General features: G+C 35.6%; 1 long non-coding RNA gene across 2 annotated transcripts in view; it reads left to right on the forward strand.

Annotated features, from left to right (window-relative positions):
- LOC307186283 overlaps positions 1 to 21,041 on the forward strand; it is a 672,979-nt gene that overhangs the window by 378,166 nt on the left and 273,772 nt on the right. For both annotated transcript variants that reach the window (XR_013828307.1, XR_013828308.1), the window contains one exon: positions 8,240 to 8,340. This is a non-coding gene — a long non-coding RNA (uncharacterized lncRNA). The remainder of the gene's footprint in view (positions 1 to 8,239; positions 8,341 to 21,041) is intronic.

The following is a 21,041-nucleotide window of genomic DNA, read 5'->3' on the forward strand; positions in this document are numbered from 1 at the left end:
GCTCAGGCTTAGTTGCTCCGTGGCATGTGAGATCTTCCTGGACCAGGGCTTGAACCTGTGTCCCCTGCATTAGCAGATGCATTCTTAACCACTGTGCCACCAGGAAAGCCCTGGATTTTTTTTTTTTTCATGGATAATAGGTAGGGTAATACTACCACATTTTGCCATTAAAAAAATTAGTTCTAGTAGACTGTAAAGCGTTGATTGACGATATGAGAGAGTAGTTGTGCACATTGCTATAATCCTAGATAAGGGTGATAAGGATGTAATCTAAGGCAGCTGCTATGAGAATGCTAAGGCCATGGAACCCAGGAGATGCTGGTGAACCATGGGTATGTGGGCAGTAGCAGTAGAGAAGGAAACTCAAGTATGGCATTTGGTTTGGGTAAATGAGTGAGTGGTGATTTCTTGATTAAAATAGAGAATATGTGAGGAGGAGCAGATTTTTTTTGTAATTTTTTTTTTTTTTTTGTCCGTGCCTCGCGGCATGTGGGATCTTAGTTCCCCAACCAAGGATGGAACCCGTGCCCCCTGCAGTGGAAGTGCAGAGTCAACCACTAGACTGCTGGAAAGTCCTAAGGAGCAGATTTTGATCAGGCAATGAGTTTTTCTTTGGACATAATGAAGACAACTTAGACAACTTCTTATCATCTTCCCGAGTGAAAGGGAATGTGCTCCGAAGTCAGGGCCTCTTCCAAGAGGTCCTTTTCGAGTAAATTTCTTCACTTGATTACTGTGAGGAAAGAAATAAAAGTGACAGTGATGTTTGAAAAGACATATAAAGACATTAAAAGAGAAGACATGTTGCTCAGTTTCATTAAGTCCTACTCCAAGGATTCAATGATTTGGAAGTTAAGGACAGTGCAGATAATACTATCTCAGGATGAGCAAAGTTTTTATTAAAAATCTACAAGTATAAGTAAGAATATGGTAGATGCTTATTTGTTGAAGAGAGTACATTTTCAAGGTCTCTTCTCGGGGATTCTCTATCACTTTATAAATCCCTAAATTTGAATCCAAGTCTGTAAAGTGCCAATGTTTGGCCTTTTCATTAAGCCACAAAATGATATTCTTCATTGCAGTTAAATTTAGTTTTTTCAAAGATACAAAATGTCACAAAATTTGAAAGCTGTTTGCAAAACAAATATATGTCATCTTAGGGAAAATTAGAAAATGGAGATATTCTTACTTGCCTTCAGATCAGATGTATTAAATGATAGGATCTCCTTTGTGCAGGTATTTGGCCAAGTGTCTCAGCCTAAAATATATCTGAAATGTGTATTACCATGACCTACAGGTACCTATGCTAGACCACAGCAAGAAAGGATGTAAGATAATATACATGTCAATTATGAAAATAATTTTCTTCCTCTATATCCCCATTATTAACCCCAAACATTGTGAAAGATTGTTCTCTTGAGACATAAGGGGAGTAGTAAAACTAAATGTTTTCCTTTTTGTTTTCTATGGAAATTTAACCTTCTGTTTTCTATGTGTACACAGAGGAATAAATGTCACAATGCCAGAATTATTCCAAGGATTTGTATTATACTTTATACTTCAAATAAAGACATCTCCCTGTAGACCAGTTTGTATGAGTTTTTCCAGTGAGCATAAGAAAAAGAAAACTAAAACTAAGGTCAAAATTACCTTTTTGTGAAAAATATATGTAATAAAAATGCTCTTCATAAATCCTATAGAAATATCAATAGGACTTTTTCATAAGTGAATAAGATGATCTTGAATTTCAAAAAGCATAATAAAGTTATCAATAACCAAAAAGTTAGTAAAAAAGATGAAGAATAAGGGCAGACTTTCCTCATAGATCCAGATATTATGTAGTAAAATTAAAATCTGAACTATAACTTCATTAGTACCGAAGTTAGCTTAGTTTTAGCTTAGACATTTCTACCACAAACATTATCATGCTTAATCATCATAAAATCCATTGAGATAGGAATTGTTATGTACAATTTAAAGATAAGAAAATAGAATCTCAGAGAGATTAAATCTGTTGTGGTTTCCTGTTGTTATAAACCAGTAATAAATCACCACAAACTTAGTGACATATTTCTGTAGGTTGGAAGTCTCACTGGGCTAAAATCAAGGTGTCATATATTCAGCAGAGCTGCATTCCTTCTGGAAGCTCTAGGAGATAATCTGTTTCCTTGCCTGATAATCTGTTTCCTTGCCTTTCTTACCTTCCAGAGTCCACCTGCATTTGCTTGCTTATAACCCCTTCCTCTATCTTCAAAGCAGCCATGTAGCACCTTCAAACCTCTTTCTTTGACTTCGACACTCCTGGCTCCCTTTAATAAGACCCTTGTGATTATACTAGACTCACCCAGAAAACCCAGGGAAATCTTCGCATCTCAAGATCCTTAATCACACCAGCAAAGTTCTTTTTGCCATGTAAGGTACTATATTCACAGGTTTTGAAGATTAGAACGTGGACATCTTTGGGGAGGGACATTTTTCTGCCTACCTCAGCATCACTTCCTTAAAGTCAAACAATACAGAGGTGGCAGATTTTCTTTTCTCAAAATATAGTACTGTGTTTTTGGGTGATGAAAATATTCTAAAATTAGATTATTATATCCACATTAGATTATGCATAACTTTGTGAATATACTAAAAAACATTTTGAATAGGTAAATGTTATGGTATACATATTATATCTCAAAAAAAGTTGTTTACAAACCTAGTAGTGTGATAGTGGAATAACAATAAATAATTTTTAAGCATCTCATGTGTGAAAAACATAGTGTTAATTATCAAATTATTGCTTTGTCGGCCCAGAGCAGAACACTCTCTTGGAAAATCTTCCTTTACAACCATGTCAGGTCAACTCCTTTCCCCTACCCACAGGTTGGGTCATTGCAGCTGAGCCATCTAATGGTCTGGTCCATAGTGTTCCATCTACAGATGAGAATGAACTCCAAGATGGACCAATCAATCTTCTATCCAAGGATTTTTCAGATTGAGCAAGAAGTAATGCCACTAAACTAAACTTGGATCCATTTGCCTACGTGCTATAAAGCCAATCTATTGGCACTGAGTTGTCGTGAAGGAAGGTGCAGTGTTTATTGCCGGGCGCCGAGCAAGCAGTCTAGGCAGCTAGTGCTTAAAAGACCTGAACTCCCTGATGGCTTTCAGGCAAAGGTTTTTAAAGCCAGGGTGAAGGAGGCAGGTTGTGGCCTGAGCCATCAGCTGGTGGACATTCTTCTGATTGGTTGGTTGTGAGGTAATCGGGAGTCACCATCATCAGCCTTCTGGTTTCAACTGGTCTGGGATTTAAGTGCTTGTGGTCAGCATGCAGTTAACTTCTTCCACCTGGTGGCGGTTTCAGTGTCTGCAAAATAGCTCAAAGATATGGCTCAGAATATTGTCTATAGCCCTGGAGGAACTAAAGTTTCTTGACTTTGTTTAATGGCTAAACTATTATTATTTTGTCGTGCTTGACTGTTATCCTTTGTTTCTGCATTTTCTCACCTCTCTGATTAAATTTGTTCTTTGGAACTTGGGGAAAGTCTAGGAGAGAGTTTTTCTACAAACATGAGGCAGGTGGAGGACGTGAGTGAGGGGATCTTTCCCGAGAAGGCCCCATAGGGTCCTGCTCAGTTACAATCTCCGATTTTCTTTGATACTCCTCAATCTTTAGGGGGAACAGGTACAGGACAAGAAAGGGAATAACATTTTGGAGAGAGGTTAATCATAAACTCAGCAGAGTAGCTCTATTTTAGGAGGACTCCATTTCACTAAGATCTCTTTTGTCCCTTATGAATTGCTTTAAAAAAAAAAAAAGGAAATCTACTACTATCAGTGACTATTTTTCCTTCCCATGGTTCCCTTCACCTCCCAGCTATTTGCAGCAGGGAAGAATTAGAGCCACTTAGAAAGGAGACAACAGTTAAAACAGAGGAAACTTTCCGTCTTCCAAATTCCAACTTCCAACGTCCGTTAGGCCAGGGGCCCCTTATCGTTCCTGTTGTTCTAATATTATTTAAACTGATTAGAATTGGGTTTGATATTTGGAACAAAAGTTCTGTCTTCACTACCTTAGAGATTACTTGGGATATATATATATACCTTTGTATATATACACACAAAGGTTTGGAAAGTTAAATAGAAAACTAAACCTGCAAACAAAACATGAAATCAAGTCTGTGATGAAAGTAAATATGAAAACAAGAGAATCTGTGATTAATTTCCAAACGCACAATATGTATAACCAGTTTTAAAATTCAGATAAATAAACAACACTGTGGTTTGGGTGATCTGAAAACAGTCCCTAGAAGGAAAGGATCAAGACTAGAATTAGACCTTGAAAAGTAGGTATGTTGAGTTTTTCTCTTGGGCTTATCCATGACACCTTGTTTAAATGAATTTCCTTTGGAGAGAGATCTAAGAAAGATCCTTCAGAGGCAGATAAGACATGTCCTGAACAGGAAAGGGGAAGATAGGCAACTCATCTATGATTATAAAAAGATTTTGTTCAGATGCTAATATCTATGGACATATATTTTTATAAGAATAATGTCCTGTTTACCATTTTTTCCCTAAGTCATGTAATGAAAATGATAAATTCTGGCTTTTAACAAACTCAGTGAGACTTTTAAGCTGATGGAGAATTAATGGAATATTATCAGAGTCAAGTAAGGCTGGATTCTTGTCAGTGTTGCAGACTTAGTTTTTTTTTGAAAAAATAATCACTCTAAGTTCCACTAACCCTTAAGAATATATGCAACTTTCAATCCACTTGTGTGGCTTTGATGTCTCATTTTATTCTAAACCCTGGTCTTGACTCATGAAACTCTATCGCATAACATGGAAAGCATTGACAAAATGACCTTAAAAGCTACCTAGTTTATCATAATTAATTTATTCTGAACCCCCCTTTTTTAACACATATCCCTGAGATAGTAATTTTTATAAATTGTGAAATCCCATGGGTAAGACCATAATCTTGCTCACTTCAACAGGGAATTGAAGTAGTCCTTAAGAGCCTTTCATCAAGATTTTTTTGCAAAATGAAAGAGGAAAAAAAAAATTAAGTTTCTAACACTGGGAGTTACCTTCATCTGGCTTTCCCAAAGGAAATGCCACCGATATCCTGAAAAATATATCTCTTTTGGTTTCTTCTGACTGTTTAACATGTAACTGAGAAATACAGTAGAATTGTAGAATGTTAGAGCAGAAAGAAATATCTCTGACGTTGTTTAATCCAATATACCTCTTTAACAATGCCAACACTGAGATCAAGAGAATCTGTGAGTCTGCCAGGGCAGGGACTGAGCCGCACCTAGAAAAAGACTTTCTTAACTCCCAGGGGAAGGATTTTTAGATGAACTCATGTTCCTTTCCTTGAAAACTATCATTAAAATATGGAATTAAAAAAATTTAAACGGATTTTAATATAATGTTTCCATATGTGAAATCTTAACTGCATCATTGATAGGCAAGTTTTTCATCAGAGGAATTGAAGTCAGGCGTACATCAACACTGATGTTTTTAATTTCAAAAGAACACAACTCTTTAAAATGACATCAAATATTTACATGACTTTGTAATAAGATAGGGAATAACAGTGATAATATTTGCTACCAGAGAATTTCACTGATTATTTCATTGAAAAATACTTAAAGGAGCCATTGAATTTAAAGACAAATTAAGCATTTTATTTACAAAAAGATTAGTGCTGAAAATGTGTTGACCTTTTCACTGATGACAGAATGCAACTCAGCAGATATATAAAAACAAGCACATTTACCCTTTACATATCATTAAAGTAAAGGGAACTTTTTTTTACAGTGAATGAGTAAGTAAACAATTTTGGGAAAAATTGATATTGTGGAGAATATTTGGAAAACAGATGTTTGGAAATATTTCCATTAATATGTGACATTATGGCTGAAAAAGGATATGTGTGTCACCTATAAGACTGTTTATAGTTGCAAACTTTATAACTTTTCAAATAGAATTTTCTACACTATTTAACATCTTTCAGATGAAGAGTTTGAATCCTTTTGTTAATTTTTTTTTTTTTTAACCCAGTGTCTACATCAAGGTGACATCAAGGTGAACTGAATTGCCTGTCTGAATTTCAACAAGTTTGGCGTAATTGGTGTCTGGGAATGAAACATGAATTTCATATTTTAATAACTAAGGATAATGATGCACTTAATCCATTTATATCAGCATATTTTTGAAGTATCTTTTTCATCTATGATAGCTGTTAAAATTAAGCATTGAATCAATTGAACTTAGAACCCAAGCCCTCAAAATATTATATCACCAAATGTTATACGAAGATTAAAATAAGATGATTTCATCAAGCAAGAACAAAAATGTTTATATTATTAATAAACACAATAAAATGTCATGTTGGTTTAAAAAAAAAGACAAAAAACTATCATTAAAATATTGCTTAATTCGAAGTGTTTCAGAGAAAATTTTTCATGTTTGTTTTATTTCAGCCAGTACATAATCTATAATCAGTCAGAAGTTGGAAGCATCTTGTATTTTTGTTTTTTACTTTGGTATCTTCTAAAATATTTATATGCAATAAGGATAGTGTTAAAATTTCATCACACATGATTTGCAAAAGTCTTGGATGAAAAACTTTAAAAACTACAATAAAATTCAGGGGATTTGTTAAAGACATGCAATCTAGAAGCCACAACACAAAACATAAACACTTTAGACAATATAAAGAATGTGTAGGTAAAGATCAAACTCAATAATTAAATGATAAATTTGGAAAATATACACTATATCAAAGTTGATGTTATCAACAGGAGTTATTGTATCTGTTCCAAGCAGACCCACATATAGGTTACATCTCTTTCAGGCTACCTTTCAGTAGAGAGGGAGCTAGAATCCCCAGGCTGGTCCAGCCCAGTCACTGGCAGCCTCTTAGTCCATTTATACCATGCTGACATACAATTATAATCTCCTGAGTGTCATGAACTGAAAAGCACTGGAAAGCCCTGTTCTATAATATACAAAGAGGTCTTGCATATCATGAAAATGTCAAACAGCTCAATAGAAAAATGCATATAAAGACAATTCACAAAATTGTATATCCAAATTGCCAATGTAAAAAATTTTGTATTTCTTTAGTAACCACGAAAATGCAAATTGAATTAAAAGCTAGATATCTGCTTATACCCATAAGGCTGGCAAAAATTAAAACGTACAGTGAAGTCCATTGCAGGTAAGGAGGCAAAGAGAATATTCTCATTCATTGCTGGTGATTAGGTAAAAAATGTCAGCACTTTTGGAAAAATGATCTGGCAATGTCTCTTAAGCTTTAAAATATACACTTATTTTGAAATAACAATTCCACGCTTGGAAATACATTCCATAACATAAAACCACCTGCATTGATTTGTACACTCATACATACACATACTTAATACTTATTGTACTATTACATATTATTTTTCAAAGTAAAAATTAGGAACCAGTATGAACAGATAAACAAGTGTTATTAATAGGAAATTCTTTGTTCAGTGTAAAATTAACCTGAAATATGATAAACCATTTTGTAAGAGTTATATCAATATATCTAAGAAAAGACTTTTAAAATTTAATTTATTCTTTTTTTTAAGAGATGAAATTCTTTTTTATTGTGGCAAAGTAAAGACTCATTTAGAATGAGAAATGAGGGCTTTTATTAAATGCCAGCAATCTACAATAATATTGATTTTTTTGTATCTAACATTATTGATTTTCTTGTATTTATTGAAATAACTTTCAGATGTAATATTTAATTTTGAACCATAATTTTTTTTAAATTTTATTTATTTATTTGTGGCTGCTTTGGGTCTTCATTGCTGTGCACGGGCTTTCTCTAGTTGCGGTGAGCGGGGGCTACTCTTCGTTTTAGTGTGTGGGCTTCTCCTTGTGGTGGCTTCTCTTGTTGCGGAGCACGGGCTCTAGGCATGCAGGCTTCAGTAGTTGTGGCACATGGGCTCAGTAGTTATGGTTCGCGGGCTCTAGAGTGCAGGCTCAGTAGTTGGGGCACACAGGCTTAGTTGCTCCACAGCATGTGAGATCTTCCCAGACCAGGGCTTGAACCTGTGTCGCCTGTATTGGCAGGCGGATTAACCACTTAACCACTGCGCCACCAGGGAAGCCCAAGCCATAACATTTTCATCTACACAGTTATATTGGGAGATAGATAGCGTAACTTGCCTTTTTTATTTAAAGGGAATATGTTTTTATCTTTGTACAGGTTACCTGGTGAAAGCTGGTACCATGATGGACCTGTCTGGCAGGAGCTGGAGCCCTGAAGGGGATGCAGCTGCTGTGGGAGATGTCAATCAGGACCGAGAGGTAGGGGAGAAATTTCCTAGGTTTTTCCTTTCATCTCTCCTTCCAACCTCCTTTAAAATCTTTAATATGGTAACCGCAACCAGAAATGCAGTAGAAATTCCTCCTGCAATATAAAGCAATGGCTCTGAAAGCAAATTGGCTTAGGACTGGTATTACCTTCCCTTTGGGTCAGATGATAAATTTGCCAGCTTTTTTCATCTTTTCTCTCATCATCTCCAAGATGTTTTCAGGTGATCTCCAGAATTAGATTTTTTATTTTATTAGAGTCTTATTTCCTTGTAGAATTTTTGGGAACTTTTGTTTTGTAACAGTTCCAAGAGGAATCTTAACCTCATGTAGACTTTCATTAATTTTATTACACACCACCATTTTTTATACCACTTCTTTGCCGTTCTCAAACACTTTTTTTTACAGTTCTTATTTTTTTCTTTTCTCACAAATGATCCCTCAGGTAGGTGGCACATTCTCTTTTCTTTCTTAGCATATTTTTGTTTTTACTTAAAGAAGAGAATTCCAATGAGAAATAGACTCTTTCCTTTTAAGGGCTACTTTTTTCTGCTTGGAAGTGTGAAGATTTTATTTTCAAATTTGGTATTGAAATTTAAAACAAACAAACAAAATGAAAACTTTAGCTTATCACCTGAAGAAGTTTTTTGATCTGAGGCTTCGATTCTGTCTTTAGTTTAGGGATATTTTTCTTCTTTGATTATTGCTTCTCCTTGATCTTGATTCCTTTTATACCTATATTAAATATCCTATTCACTGGCATGTTCTTAACCATCGATGAATTAATGCTGACTTTAGTCTGGACTTGTGTGCAGTATTTTTAACAGAAAGTCCCTGAAGTTTCTGTGATGTGTATGACTCCATTTATATAGACTTTTTCTAGATATTTTTGTGGTTGTCATTTTAGAGGGAACTTGGAAGAGAAAGGGGTTAAATATCTGCCTTCAAATCACCATTCCAAACAAGAAGTGTGTCAATAAAATTTAAACATTATTAGTCATACCATTCTCTCAAAATACTGTAAGAGGACATGGCTATTTGAGCAAATGTCGAAGTCTTCTCTCCCTAAGGGATTTCCAAGTGGTAGAAGATGGGGAAAAGACGTACCTTCAGAAATTGGGGGAACTGAGGAATCTAATTTCTAATTAATCTCCAGGGCTTTTTGGTGTCACTGGTGTTATAGTCTGTGTTATTGGTGTGAACTAATCCATCTCTTCATCTGGATCGTAGTGTCTCATTGGTGTGCTGTGATGTCAAGCTGAGAAAGAGCTTGGCCCAGTGGAATAGCTTTGGAGATGGACAGATTCTTGGCTCTTTAAGCAAGAACTCTGATTCCCATTTATTTAACAAATATTTGTAGAGAGCATAATTTTTATTAGGAACTCTTCCAGGCACTGAGCTATCGAGATGAACAAAACAATCCTATTACCCTATGGTGATTACATTTTAGTCAGGGACAAAGACAGATGATTAAAAATTATAATGTCAAAGATAATGTCAGGTATTGATGAATTCTCTGAAGACAAATAAAGCAGGATTGGGGATAGGGAAAATAAGAGTTTGAAGAGGAGGTGAGGGATCTATTTTAGATAGGATAATCTGGGTGGCCTGGGAGAAGGGCATTGCTAAAGGAGGAGCTTATTTAGAGCATTTGAGAAACAGCAACAAGGCAGGAGTGGCCACACTTTGATGATTTAGGAAGAGAGTGGCAGAGCCGAGAATGGAGTAGGATCTCTTAGGCCTTGTTGCCATGGCAAGGAGTTGAGATTTTTCCTTAAGTGTAATAAAGGGAGAACGTTGGAGAAATTTACCCAGGGGAGGAGATGAATTGACTTGTACTTTGGAAAGATTAGTCTGGCTGTTGAGTGAGGAGACAAAGGTAGAAGCAGGGGAAGGAGAAAGTGGGGTGGGAGTGAGGGAGAGGCTAACAGTGGTGCCTGTGACTTTACCTTGAGAGTAGTGATGGAGTGAATAAACCCTCATCAGATAACAGAGTACTTGGTAGGGACAAGTTTTTAATAAATAATTCTATTATCATCAAGTCTGTATTAAACAACCGTATGTTCAGTCATGACCAAAAAGGATAAAAAGTAGAAACAATTTTCTCCTAGACCTTATAAGACAAAATTAGAAGGTATTAAAACAAGCGCTGTAAGAGTCTTCATAAAGAGACCATAGAAGAACGTCTATAAATTGGCAAGAAAAAGAAAAACCCAATGGAAAAATGGAGAAAAGGAACTAAGAGGAAGAATGTATGGGTAATAAACATAAGAAAATATAATCAAATCTATTGTTAAATCAGGGAAATTAAAGTTAAAATTACAAAGAAATAATATCACACCCTCCTGTTTGGCAGAAATTTAAAAGTTTAGCACTAACAGGTACTGGCAAAGATATGAAGAAATCAAAACATTTATGCATACTGCTGGTGGAAGTCTATATTGGTAGAAACATTGCAAAACAATATGGCATTATATAGTCAATTGGAAATTGCTGTTTCCCCATGACTAGAAATTCTTTTCCTAGCTATATACTCTACAGCAGTTGTCCTTAAAGTTGGTCCCTGGATGTGCATCATCCACATCACCTGGGAACTTGTTAGAAATGCAAAATCTTGTGCTCTGAGATGGTTAATTTTACATGTCAACTTGACTGGTCTAAGGGATACCCAGATAGCTGATAAGACATTTCTGAGGGTGTTTCAGAAGAGATGAGTATTTGAATCAGTAGACGAAATAAAGAAGTCGGCAGGCATCATCCAATCTGTTAAGAGCCCGAATAGACCAGAAAGGCAGAGGAAGAGCAAATTCTCTCTTTCTCTCTCTCTCTTCTTGAACTGGTATGTTCATCTTCTCCTGTTCTTGGACATGGGGGCTTCTGGTTCTTGGGCCTTCCAACTTCAGGACTTCCCAGGAATGCTCCTTCATCTCCTTCTTCCCCTTCTCAGGCCTTCTGCTTTGGAATCAATTATACCACCAGCTTTCCTGGTTCTCCAGCTTGCAGAGGGCAGATCATGGGACTTCTTGGCTGCCATAACTGTGTGAGCCAATTCCTATAATAATTCCATTATATTCCTTTCTTGATGGAGAACCATAATACAGGCCCCATCCCAGACCTACTGAACTGGAAACACTGAAATTGAGGTCCAACAATCACAAGCCCTCTAGGTGATCGATACAGCTAAAATGTGAGAACCATTACCCCAGAGAAAGATTTGTACACATGTACCAGGAAACATGTACAAATGCATGGTTTATAGCATCTCTGTTTATAATAGCAAAATACTGAAAATAATTGTAGTTTCTATTAATAATAGAAGTCATAAATGAATACTGTGTAACAGTGAAATGAATGAACTATAGCTAAACACAACATGCATAAATCTCAGAAATATAATAATTAGTCAAGAATAAGGCAGAAAATTATAAGTGAAAATATAATAATTGCACATATTACTAAAACTAAAGAGTACCTTATTGAAGGAAATAAATATAAGTGGCAAAAGTGGTAAAATGCTATGGAAGAAATAAGGGAGCAATAAACAGAAAATTCAGGGAAGTGGTTATCTATGAAGGAGCTGAAAAATGGGTAGGAGCAGAGAGGAGCTCTCAGGAGTCTTCAAAATGTTGGTAAAATTTCATTTCCTAAACTGGGTGAATTGTGGGTATTCATTGTATATGGTGCTTTGTACCCTACGTGTACTTTATTAGTACTTGTTTTTAATTGCTCAATATTTGGTAACAATAATAAAAAGGACAATACTAGTAACAGAAATAAAGCATATGAACAAAAAGAGACTATGGAGAAAAACAGTGGACAACTTTCCCTGAGGTATTCACTCTGTTAGGAAGCATATAAAAAAGAAGTTCAAGAATGAAGCAATTTGTATTCACGGTTCTTCTTTTCTCATCTTTCCTTTTCCACCATGCGTAAGTTCAGTCATGAAAAGTAATACTTATTTTAAGTGCAAAGCCAAACTGATTCTTAAAAAATGGCACAGATAGAAAATGCACAAATAACTAAGACAAATAAGCCCGGAAAGGCAGAAAGTAAATCTTAAAAATGTTATTGATAAGTCCAAATACTCTAATTCAGTTAAAAATAGTAAGATCTAGCCAGTGACTGAAAATTATATTGGCATATTTCCTGAGTTTTCATGAAGCAAGGAAGAACTGTAATCTCTGCAAGAAGGGCAAGTGACAGAGGATATTTTGTGAACAACATGCTTTGTACTTGGGTAACACTATAGAAACATTGCCTCCTTGTCATAGACTCTGAATCGCTGTTTATATAGGAAATAGGATTAAAATGCATGCTGGTCATCCACACAGCACACATATATGCATTTCAATTCAAGATGACTGATTATTACAATAAAATATTATTCTGTACATAAGCAGAGGAAATTTCTTTTCTTCTATAATTACATTTAGGCACTTAAGGATGGCAAGTTTCAATTACAAAAGGAAGAGTTAACCATTTCTATCTCATTTGGAAGTATGCTATCGTTTGAGTAGTATTTTATTTTGTCAACTAAGCAAGTGAAGACGGGTGTGTGTGTCCTACAAAGAAACAAACAGATTCTATGTGAAATATTTCAGAGTACTTCTGAGACGTGAGTTATTTTGCCAATCGCATAATGTGCTGTTTTGCCACAGAATAAGATATCTTCTCTGTAGGATGACAGGGACAATGGAAACTTTATGTGGCTTTAAATTGTGTGTTGAAAAATGTTTTTTTAATAATAATTGGGTATAACAAAAATGAATAAAAAATTATTAAAAATAAGCATATAAATAATGGTGTTTCAACACTGCTAGAGTAGAAGAATAGTTTTTTCTGATATAATTTCTGTTGGCTTTTGCAGTTGAAAACCTAGACCATGAGCATTTTCCTTTAAACTGTGTAAATTTTTTACTGAGTTTATTTGAGGAGCTGAAAAGCAAAGGAAGTTTAAGGATCTGGATTCTTGGGATGTCTAACTGAGGGCAGTCATTGAACTTTGGGTAAATTCTAGAAAGGGCATTGAACCTGTGTCTTACGGAAGAAGTTTGTTATCAAATGATTAGGCATTTTGTCAATGCTTTAGTTTAATATGAGGTAGTTTCTCAAGCTGTATGAGGAATAACACTGATATCTAGCTGTATCTCATTACCAAATTAGCAAATATTAAGTATAAACTTTAAATTGTTTAAAGACAATTTTCTAATGAAGCCATCATCTATTAGTGAAATACAAAAACAAAACACTGACACCTAACTGTATTTCAATACCAAATTAGCAATTATTAAAAGTATGGGGGGCTTCCCTGGTGGCGCAGTGGCTAAGAATCCTCCTACCAGTGCAGGGGACACGGGTTCGAGCCCTGATCTGGGAAGATCCCACATGCCGTGGAGCAGCTAAGCCCATGCACCACAACTACTGAGCCTGTGCTCTAGAGCCCGCGAGCCACAACTACTGAAGCCCGCACACCTAGAGCCCATGCTCCGCAACAAGAGAAACCACCGCAATGAGAAGCCTGCGGGCATTGCAACGAAGAGTAGCCCCCGCTCGCTGAAACTAGAGAATGCCCACGTGCAGCAACGAAGACCCAATGCAGCCAAAAATAAATAAATTAAATAAATAAATTTAAAAAATATATATATACATATGGGGGCAGAGAGGATGATCAAAAGGAAAAACTAGAAATATAAGAAAAGCTTTAAGTCATAAAGAGGGCATAGAAACCAATTAAGAATTTAAACATAGAGAAATGCTTAAGCAGATTGTTGCATAGCTATTTGTGATGAAATATAAAGCCATATAAATGAAGTTTATGAAAAACTGTATACTAACATAGAAAAATCTAAGTGATAAAGGCCACATAAACAATGCAATCATAACTATGCAGTAAAAACCCCATGCCCCCCCACTAATAACGAACAGGAAGGAATATGAATAAAAATTAACATAATAATAGTTCTCTCTAGATGATGGAAGTATGTATGATTGGTTTTTCAGCTTTTCTGTGTTGTCTAGGTTGTTTATAATAGGAATGTGTTACTTTTACAACAGAACAACCTATTAAACTTTTTAGAAAGAAAAAATCCAAATCAACAATATGTTAAAACAGCATAGAAAATTTCCAAATTTTGGGGTATGAGTATATTCAAGAGAAAATGTTTATTTTTTATATTTAGATGATGTTTTTTTCCCTATTGGATGGTGAACTATTTTTTTTCTGACATCAGTTAGTATGCATTTGCCAGAAATGCAGAAGTGATTAATGGTGGTCCTGTATATAAACCATCCAGGTGATGCGGAGTCCACTAGAAACTCCAGAGCCCTGTGATGGGAAAATTTGTCTGTCAGTTTACTAATGACTAGTCTTTTAAGCTGTGTTTGTGTTTTAAAACACAAAATGCTTTCATGTTCACAAAATCTTCTGGGATAGATTTCATATATTAGATTTCCCTTACAGCTATGAGTGGCAAAGTTAAGAAATTGTTCTCTTATGTTCCAAATGATGCTAAACCTCACTCTGAGTGAACATGGTGATCTACTTGTATCGATGGTTCTTGAACGCTATGCTTCCTTGTTCTGATATTTCCTGTGTACTCAGGCAGGTACCACTAGATTGATAAATAGTCTTTAAACTTTTTGATGGAGAAACAGGAAGAACAAGAAATAGGTGTTAATGGAGGAGGGAGGAAGAAGAAATTATATTGGTTAGTACATTGAAGTAAAAGATAAAATTAAAGGATCACAATAAAATTATATGTAATTTGGAGACGTTTCTTCTTAGCTTGTTTGAAGGGAGGGCAGGTAAATTAAATTTCAGATTAAGTTACAGCTCAAATGTCAAAGTATTTAAAAAGGACCCACCAGGTTCATTTGAACTAAATTAGATTTGACTCTGCAATGGACTAAGAAGTATATGTTGTTTTTAACAAACAAATAGTTTCGTGAGTTAACTATGTCTGTGACATCACAACTACAAATAGTAATAATGTAACACTGTTACTATTTGTAGTTGTGATGTCACGTACATAGTACTAGATGAACTTCAAAATCATGAGAATCTATCAAATAATCAGTGGTGGAAGGAGGCAGGGTAAGAATTCTATTCTTTGTAAAATTAAGGGGAAATAAACTTGGGATTATAAATTGGAGGGCACCTAAGAGCTGATGGGGGTCTTTTTCAAGGGTTATCCTAGAAATAGTGCAGTTGATGTGAGTAAAGCGCTCCCTTGGTTTCTACTTCACCATGTTTAAGTCTGAACCAAGAAAATATGTTGGGACATTATTTTTCTTAGTGTTTTTTTCCTTTTATCATTCATCAACATCTTAACTATCTAAGCTCTGTTTTACCCAAATGTGTCCCTAAAATGCATTTTTTATATAACCTTCTGCTAGATGGGTTGGCTTGAGGTCCATTTGAAAGGCTTCTAAACTCTCCTACATTGACTACCAGAAATTTTCAGTTTATAATGTCATTTTTCTTGAAAGTGTAACAAAAATCATTTTAGTTTGATAAGTCTTTCTTAAAAATTAGATATACAGTTGACAACAACAAGGGTTTGAATTGCATGGGTCTACTTAATGAGAATTTTTTCAGTAAATGCATACTACAGTGCTGCATGATCTGAGGTTGGTTAAATCCACAGATGTGGAACTGCAAATATGGAGGACTGACTATAAGTTATATGCAGATTTTCAACTGCCTGGGGAGTTGGTGCCCCAACCCCCTTACTGTTCAGGGGTCAACAGTAGTTGAATGCTATCATTCATTTGTATTTTAGTGTAAATTCATTAAATCAGATAATAACCAGTTTTTTAAACTTTTAAAATTGAAATTTAATAAGCATACAGTAAAGTGCAGAGATATTAAATGTACAGCTTGATGATGTTTCTCAAAGTGAATAGGTGCATCATTTTTACAGCTATATATTTCCCTCTAAGTACAGCTTTGGCTGCTTTCTTCTTTTTTTTATTTTTGACCACAATGTGTGGCATGTGGGATCTTAGTTCCTGGACCAACAATCAAACCTGTGCCCCCTGTATTGGAAGTGCAGAGTATTAACCACTGAACTGCCAGGGAAATCCCTGCTTTGGCTTTTCCACACATATTAATTTGTTGTATTTTCATTATTCATTTCAAAGTTCCCAATGCAATTTATTTTTTGATTCAAGATTAAATGTGTGTTGCCTAATTTTCATTTTGAGAACATTTTAGTTATCTTTTTCTTGTTAATTTCTAGTTAAATTCTACTGTATCCAGAGAATATGATGTATACAATTTCAGTCCTTTGAAATTTTTTGAAAGTTTCAACAAAATTTGCTTTATGGCCCAGAAAAGTATTTACTTTAGTGACTACTCTATGTGCATTGAAATGAATGTGTATTTTCCAGGTTTGATAAGCATGTTGTTAAAACATATGTTCCTACTGACTTTCTGTTCCCTCTTTATGACAATGATTTTGTATGGTTTTTTTTTGAAGTATAGTTTATTTACAGTATTAAATTAGTTTCAGGTGTACAGCATAGCGGTTCAATGTTTTTATAGATTATACCCCATTTAAGGTAATTATTAATACAAAACAATAGCTATATTTTCCTATGCTGTACAACATATCCTTGTTGCTGTGACCACAGTTTTGTAACATCATTTTCCCTTGAAATAATATAAAGGTAACAATGTTTCCTCTAACATGATTGATTTATAAACCTTCTTCATTCAGCAGTACAGAGATTTTAAATACTTACATTTGAAAAACAAAGCAAAACACACCTGACCAGGAATAAACAGATCAATATCTAATTACATCCACATCTGCATCTTTAAACATGTTTTTTAGCCTATTTGGAAGGTATACCTCTGGTGTACGCAGTGTTTTCTTATTAAGTACAAAATGAGTAGCATGTGCTGTTGGAACCCTGCCCTTATCCCCTTCCCGTCTTACCACTGTAGTACATTACAGCCTAACTTCCAACTGCCTGATGGCTTTCACTGGCTTCTGGAGACTCCTATGCTCACTTGTCAATCAGACCAATAGTCCTTGGATTTAATGACTCCCAGAAACACCCCTTAACTGATGATAGATACCCCAGTTTTCTTCCCCACTGAGTGGGATAACTCAGAGTCCCTTGCTCCCCACTGGATATCAGAGTTTGCCAGTGTGATGAAGCTCTAGTGGTTCCCTTTGTGGTAACTGACTTGGTAACCAACACTACTTGTTGCCCTTTCTTCCCTTATTTCCCCTGTCCCTACTTGTGGTTTCTTAGCGTCAACTCCAAAATAAACTACTCACACTACCTTGTTACAGAATCTGCTTATGGCAAAATTCAAACTAAGATATTTTGTTACAGAAGTGATTCAAGGAAGCAGATTCTTAGAATGGGAATTTGGATTTAAATATTTACCAGCCACATGGTGTAAAAGAACCCATCGTTGGTAAGAAAGGATAGTATTAAACCCTGGCATATTAAAGCATCACAAATATTAAATAATTGTGACAATTACTAAATATCTCACCTATAGTGAATTAACATGGGGTACAGGAGAAAGAAGGTATGTTGGTTTGTGCAGTATCTTTAGCATTTGAGTCATATGGGGCAATGTGACTAGGGACTGTGGAGTTGATTAATTGTTGTTAAGTGCCATCAGTGTCTTGAAGGAAGAAATTGGCAAGTTCAGGTCAGTCAGTTAACTCAGAGCATGGCATCTCCTATAGCTGATGATCAGACTGTGTTTAAGATTAGTGATTGTGACAGTAACAAGGTTTCAAACTAAGGTGAATTCCAGTCCCACCATCTGCCTATGTAAAGTCAGAAAGCATGTAAGTAGGACTGGGGCCCTGTGACCTGAGATCGGGTCATTGCTGAATGAGCTTGAGGTGGACCCTGAGGTAGATGTGCTGCAAAGTGATGCTGTAAACAGCCAATGAGGAACTGAGGGCTGCCAACAACCATGTGAGTGAAATTTACAGTTTACGGTGGCTTATTTATTAAACACAGTGAATGTTTTAGAGGTATTTATTTGAAGCAATTAACCAGAATTTTAAACGATGTATTATTTTTTAAATATAAAACACTACTTTGAATGTGGCTTTGTAAAAACAGAAAAAAAAGAAGGAAAAAAAGCAAAGAGAAAAAGATAAATAATTGCATCCCTAGAACCAGATCTTTTTTCATTGAAGAAAGAATGACTTCTAGGTGTTACTTGTCAGTTGAATTCCATGTAATTATGGGACTATGCCTTTCCTTCTTGTAGTCATCGCTTTTCTGCTTCTTTCTTTACTAGTCAAAATGCTGACATATTTCACATAATATATTTGCTCTTTGATGTATAGTGCCATGAAAATTTGTCAGCTGACTGTTTAGTTAGGTGTAATAGAATTAAGATGATACATTGTGAGAGACACTATTTAGAAGGGAATATATTAAATTTTCATGCGGTTAGCTGGATAACTACATCATTAACTTCATATTTATGCACATTCTTCTGTATTCCTCCTGAAGAGTCAGTAGCTTGAGACTTGGCCCAATAGCTACTAACAGGCAAGTTTCCTGCAAGGATAAATGCTACAAATAAAGCATCTTGTTTTCCATTAAGTTACATTCAAATATCCATGTACTGTACCCTGTAATTAAGTCAAATATCAATTTTAATCACTTCATCCTTAGTACATAATTTCTGTAATGCAATTGCATCAGTATAATATCGAGCAGCTAAAATGCCCTAGTTAAATGGAATTTTAACTGCTGGAAATTGAAACACAGAGAAAATCACCATACCTGCACTCAGGCAGTTAAGCTGAGAGATTTATGTTTGGGAAAGTGAGGGTAGAGAGACTGGTTTAATTTGCATATTTAACAAATATGTCGTAAGGCCAATTTACAGTGTCCCTCTTAGTCTATGCCTATGGTTTTGAAATAAGGCTCTGACTGTGACATGATTTAGAGAGTTGAAGAAATTCCTTCAATTAAGACTCACACTTATTGGCTAAAAAATTGAGCCTAAAATTAAGTTTGAATGCTGTTATCCCAGAAGATAGCAGAGATTAATTTTGGGGAAAAAAGTATCTTCAGTTTTCTAGCTTTCCAAGAAAGGAGTTTGACTGTGCATGTATTATTTAAACTACAACTTGCAGCTCTTCAATTAGAAGCAATTTCAAATGTCAGATTTAAAGTCTATGCAACATCTCACAGAACTGTGGCAATTGCCTTGTATATCACTTGGCAATAGCTTAACTCTTAAGTCTAGAGGAAAATATTTTGAGTAGAAACAGAAACTGCTAAATAACTACTAGTGTCACCGTATTTTCTTTATGTTGACACATCAGCATATTAGAAAAAATGTCTGGTCCTATCTTGGATGTTGCTAGGCTTAAAAACTCCTGCTGCTTTCTTCAACGGGCTTGCTCAACATTCACACTGGCATGCTTCCAAGAAATGGAAATCATCTGTAAGATGTCATGTAGCTGGTGGTTCCAGAGCCTTGATGGAAAATTTACAATTAGAAAAAAAAAGAGAAAGTTTTGAAAATCCATGAATAATTCATCTGACAATTTAGCACAAAATATTCAGCTGGAATACCTCAGCATTCTATATACAAGTGTGTGCTAAAGCCACTCCTTTTTCTTAGGAGAGAAGCTAAATAGTTTGCTGGGCACATCTTTCTTGTTGATGGTAGGGATCCTTTCAGAATCCAACTTGAAACTCCCATTTAGATGAGGTTCATCCTCATAGTTTTTGAATTATTGATTACTCGAAGGCCAAGCCATGCCAATCTGTGTCATAGATGCATAATTTATCATGATATTTAAAAGCATGTGTATCTGAAAGGCTTCTGGAACTTTAATCCGATGCCTAATGACAACACATTTTCAGCTTTTTTATGTTTTCAAAGTCTTGGCAAAAAGACAGGGCTTTCTGGTGCAGTGGCCTCACGTGAGAGCTCAGCGTCTTTTAATGTTCCCTTTCTCTCTTTGAATTTTTATACTTTTCCTTTTCTTTCTGATTTGGCTCTTTTTTTTTTTTTTTTTTTTTTTTTCCTTTTCCAGAGTCCTTCACAACACTATTCTTTCTTTGGTTGTCTTTGTATTTTTTTTAAGACTTTATTTCACAGGCCTCTCCATGGTGCCTCACATATTTCCTTTGTATCTCTCTTCTTTATGTCCTTCTTTTATGCATTCTGCCTTCTTGGATTTCTGCTGCTTGAGAAAACCCTTTCAGCCATTTATTTCCTATTTATTGTCTTACTTTTCTTTGTAGTGAGAGCCTAGTTCAGCTCTTACTGGTCTGAATTTTGCCTCAGATGCTTCTAATATTTGCTGCTCCACAGTGAAGAAAAGGGGTAGAAAGTGGCAAACTTCCTTTAACTGCTCTTGCTGGAATGATAAAGTGGAGAAGGGTGATTTCAAAACCAGGGGTGATTCAAGCCTTCCTCTTCCCCAGAGGTCAAGTCAGCCAGCATCACAGTGAGGCCTCCACCTTCCCACTTCCTGGCTCCTAACCCTGACAATGGCAACTCCGCACTTAGTTGCAAACTGACAGAAAATTCCAACTCAGCAGAGGGTCAGAAAAGAAAAAGGGGCCAAGAATGGCTGGTGAGATGGAAGGAGACAAGTAAGCTCCTTCAAGAGATGAAGGGCAGGCACAAACTTAAAACTGTTGGGGAAAAAAAAAAAACACCCTGTGTTTCCATTTTAAAT

The sequence above is a fragment of the Stenella coeruleoalba genome, assembly GCF_951394435.1.
Source record: "Stenella coeruleoalba genome assembly, chromosome: 5".
NCBI lineage: Eukaryota > Metazoa > Chordata > Mammalia > Artiodactyla > Delphinidae > Stenella > Stenella coeruleoalba.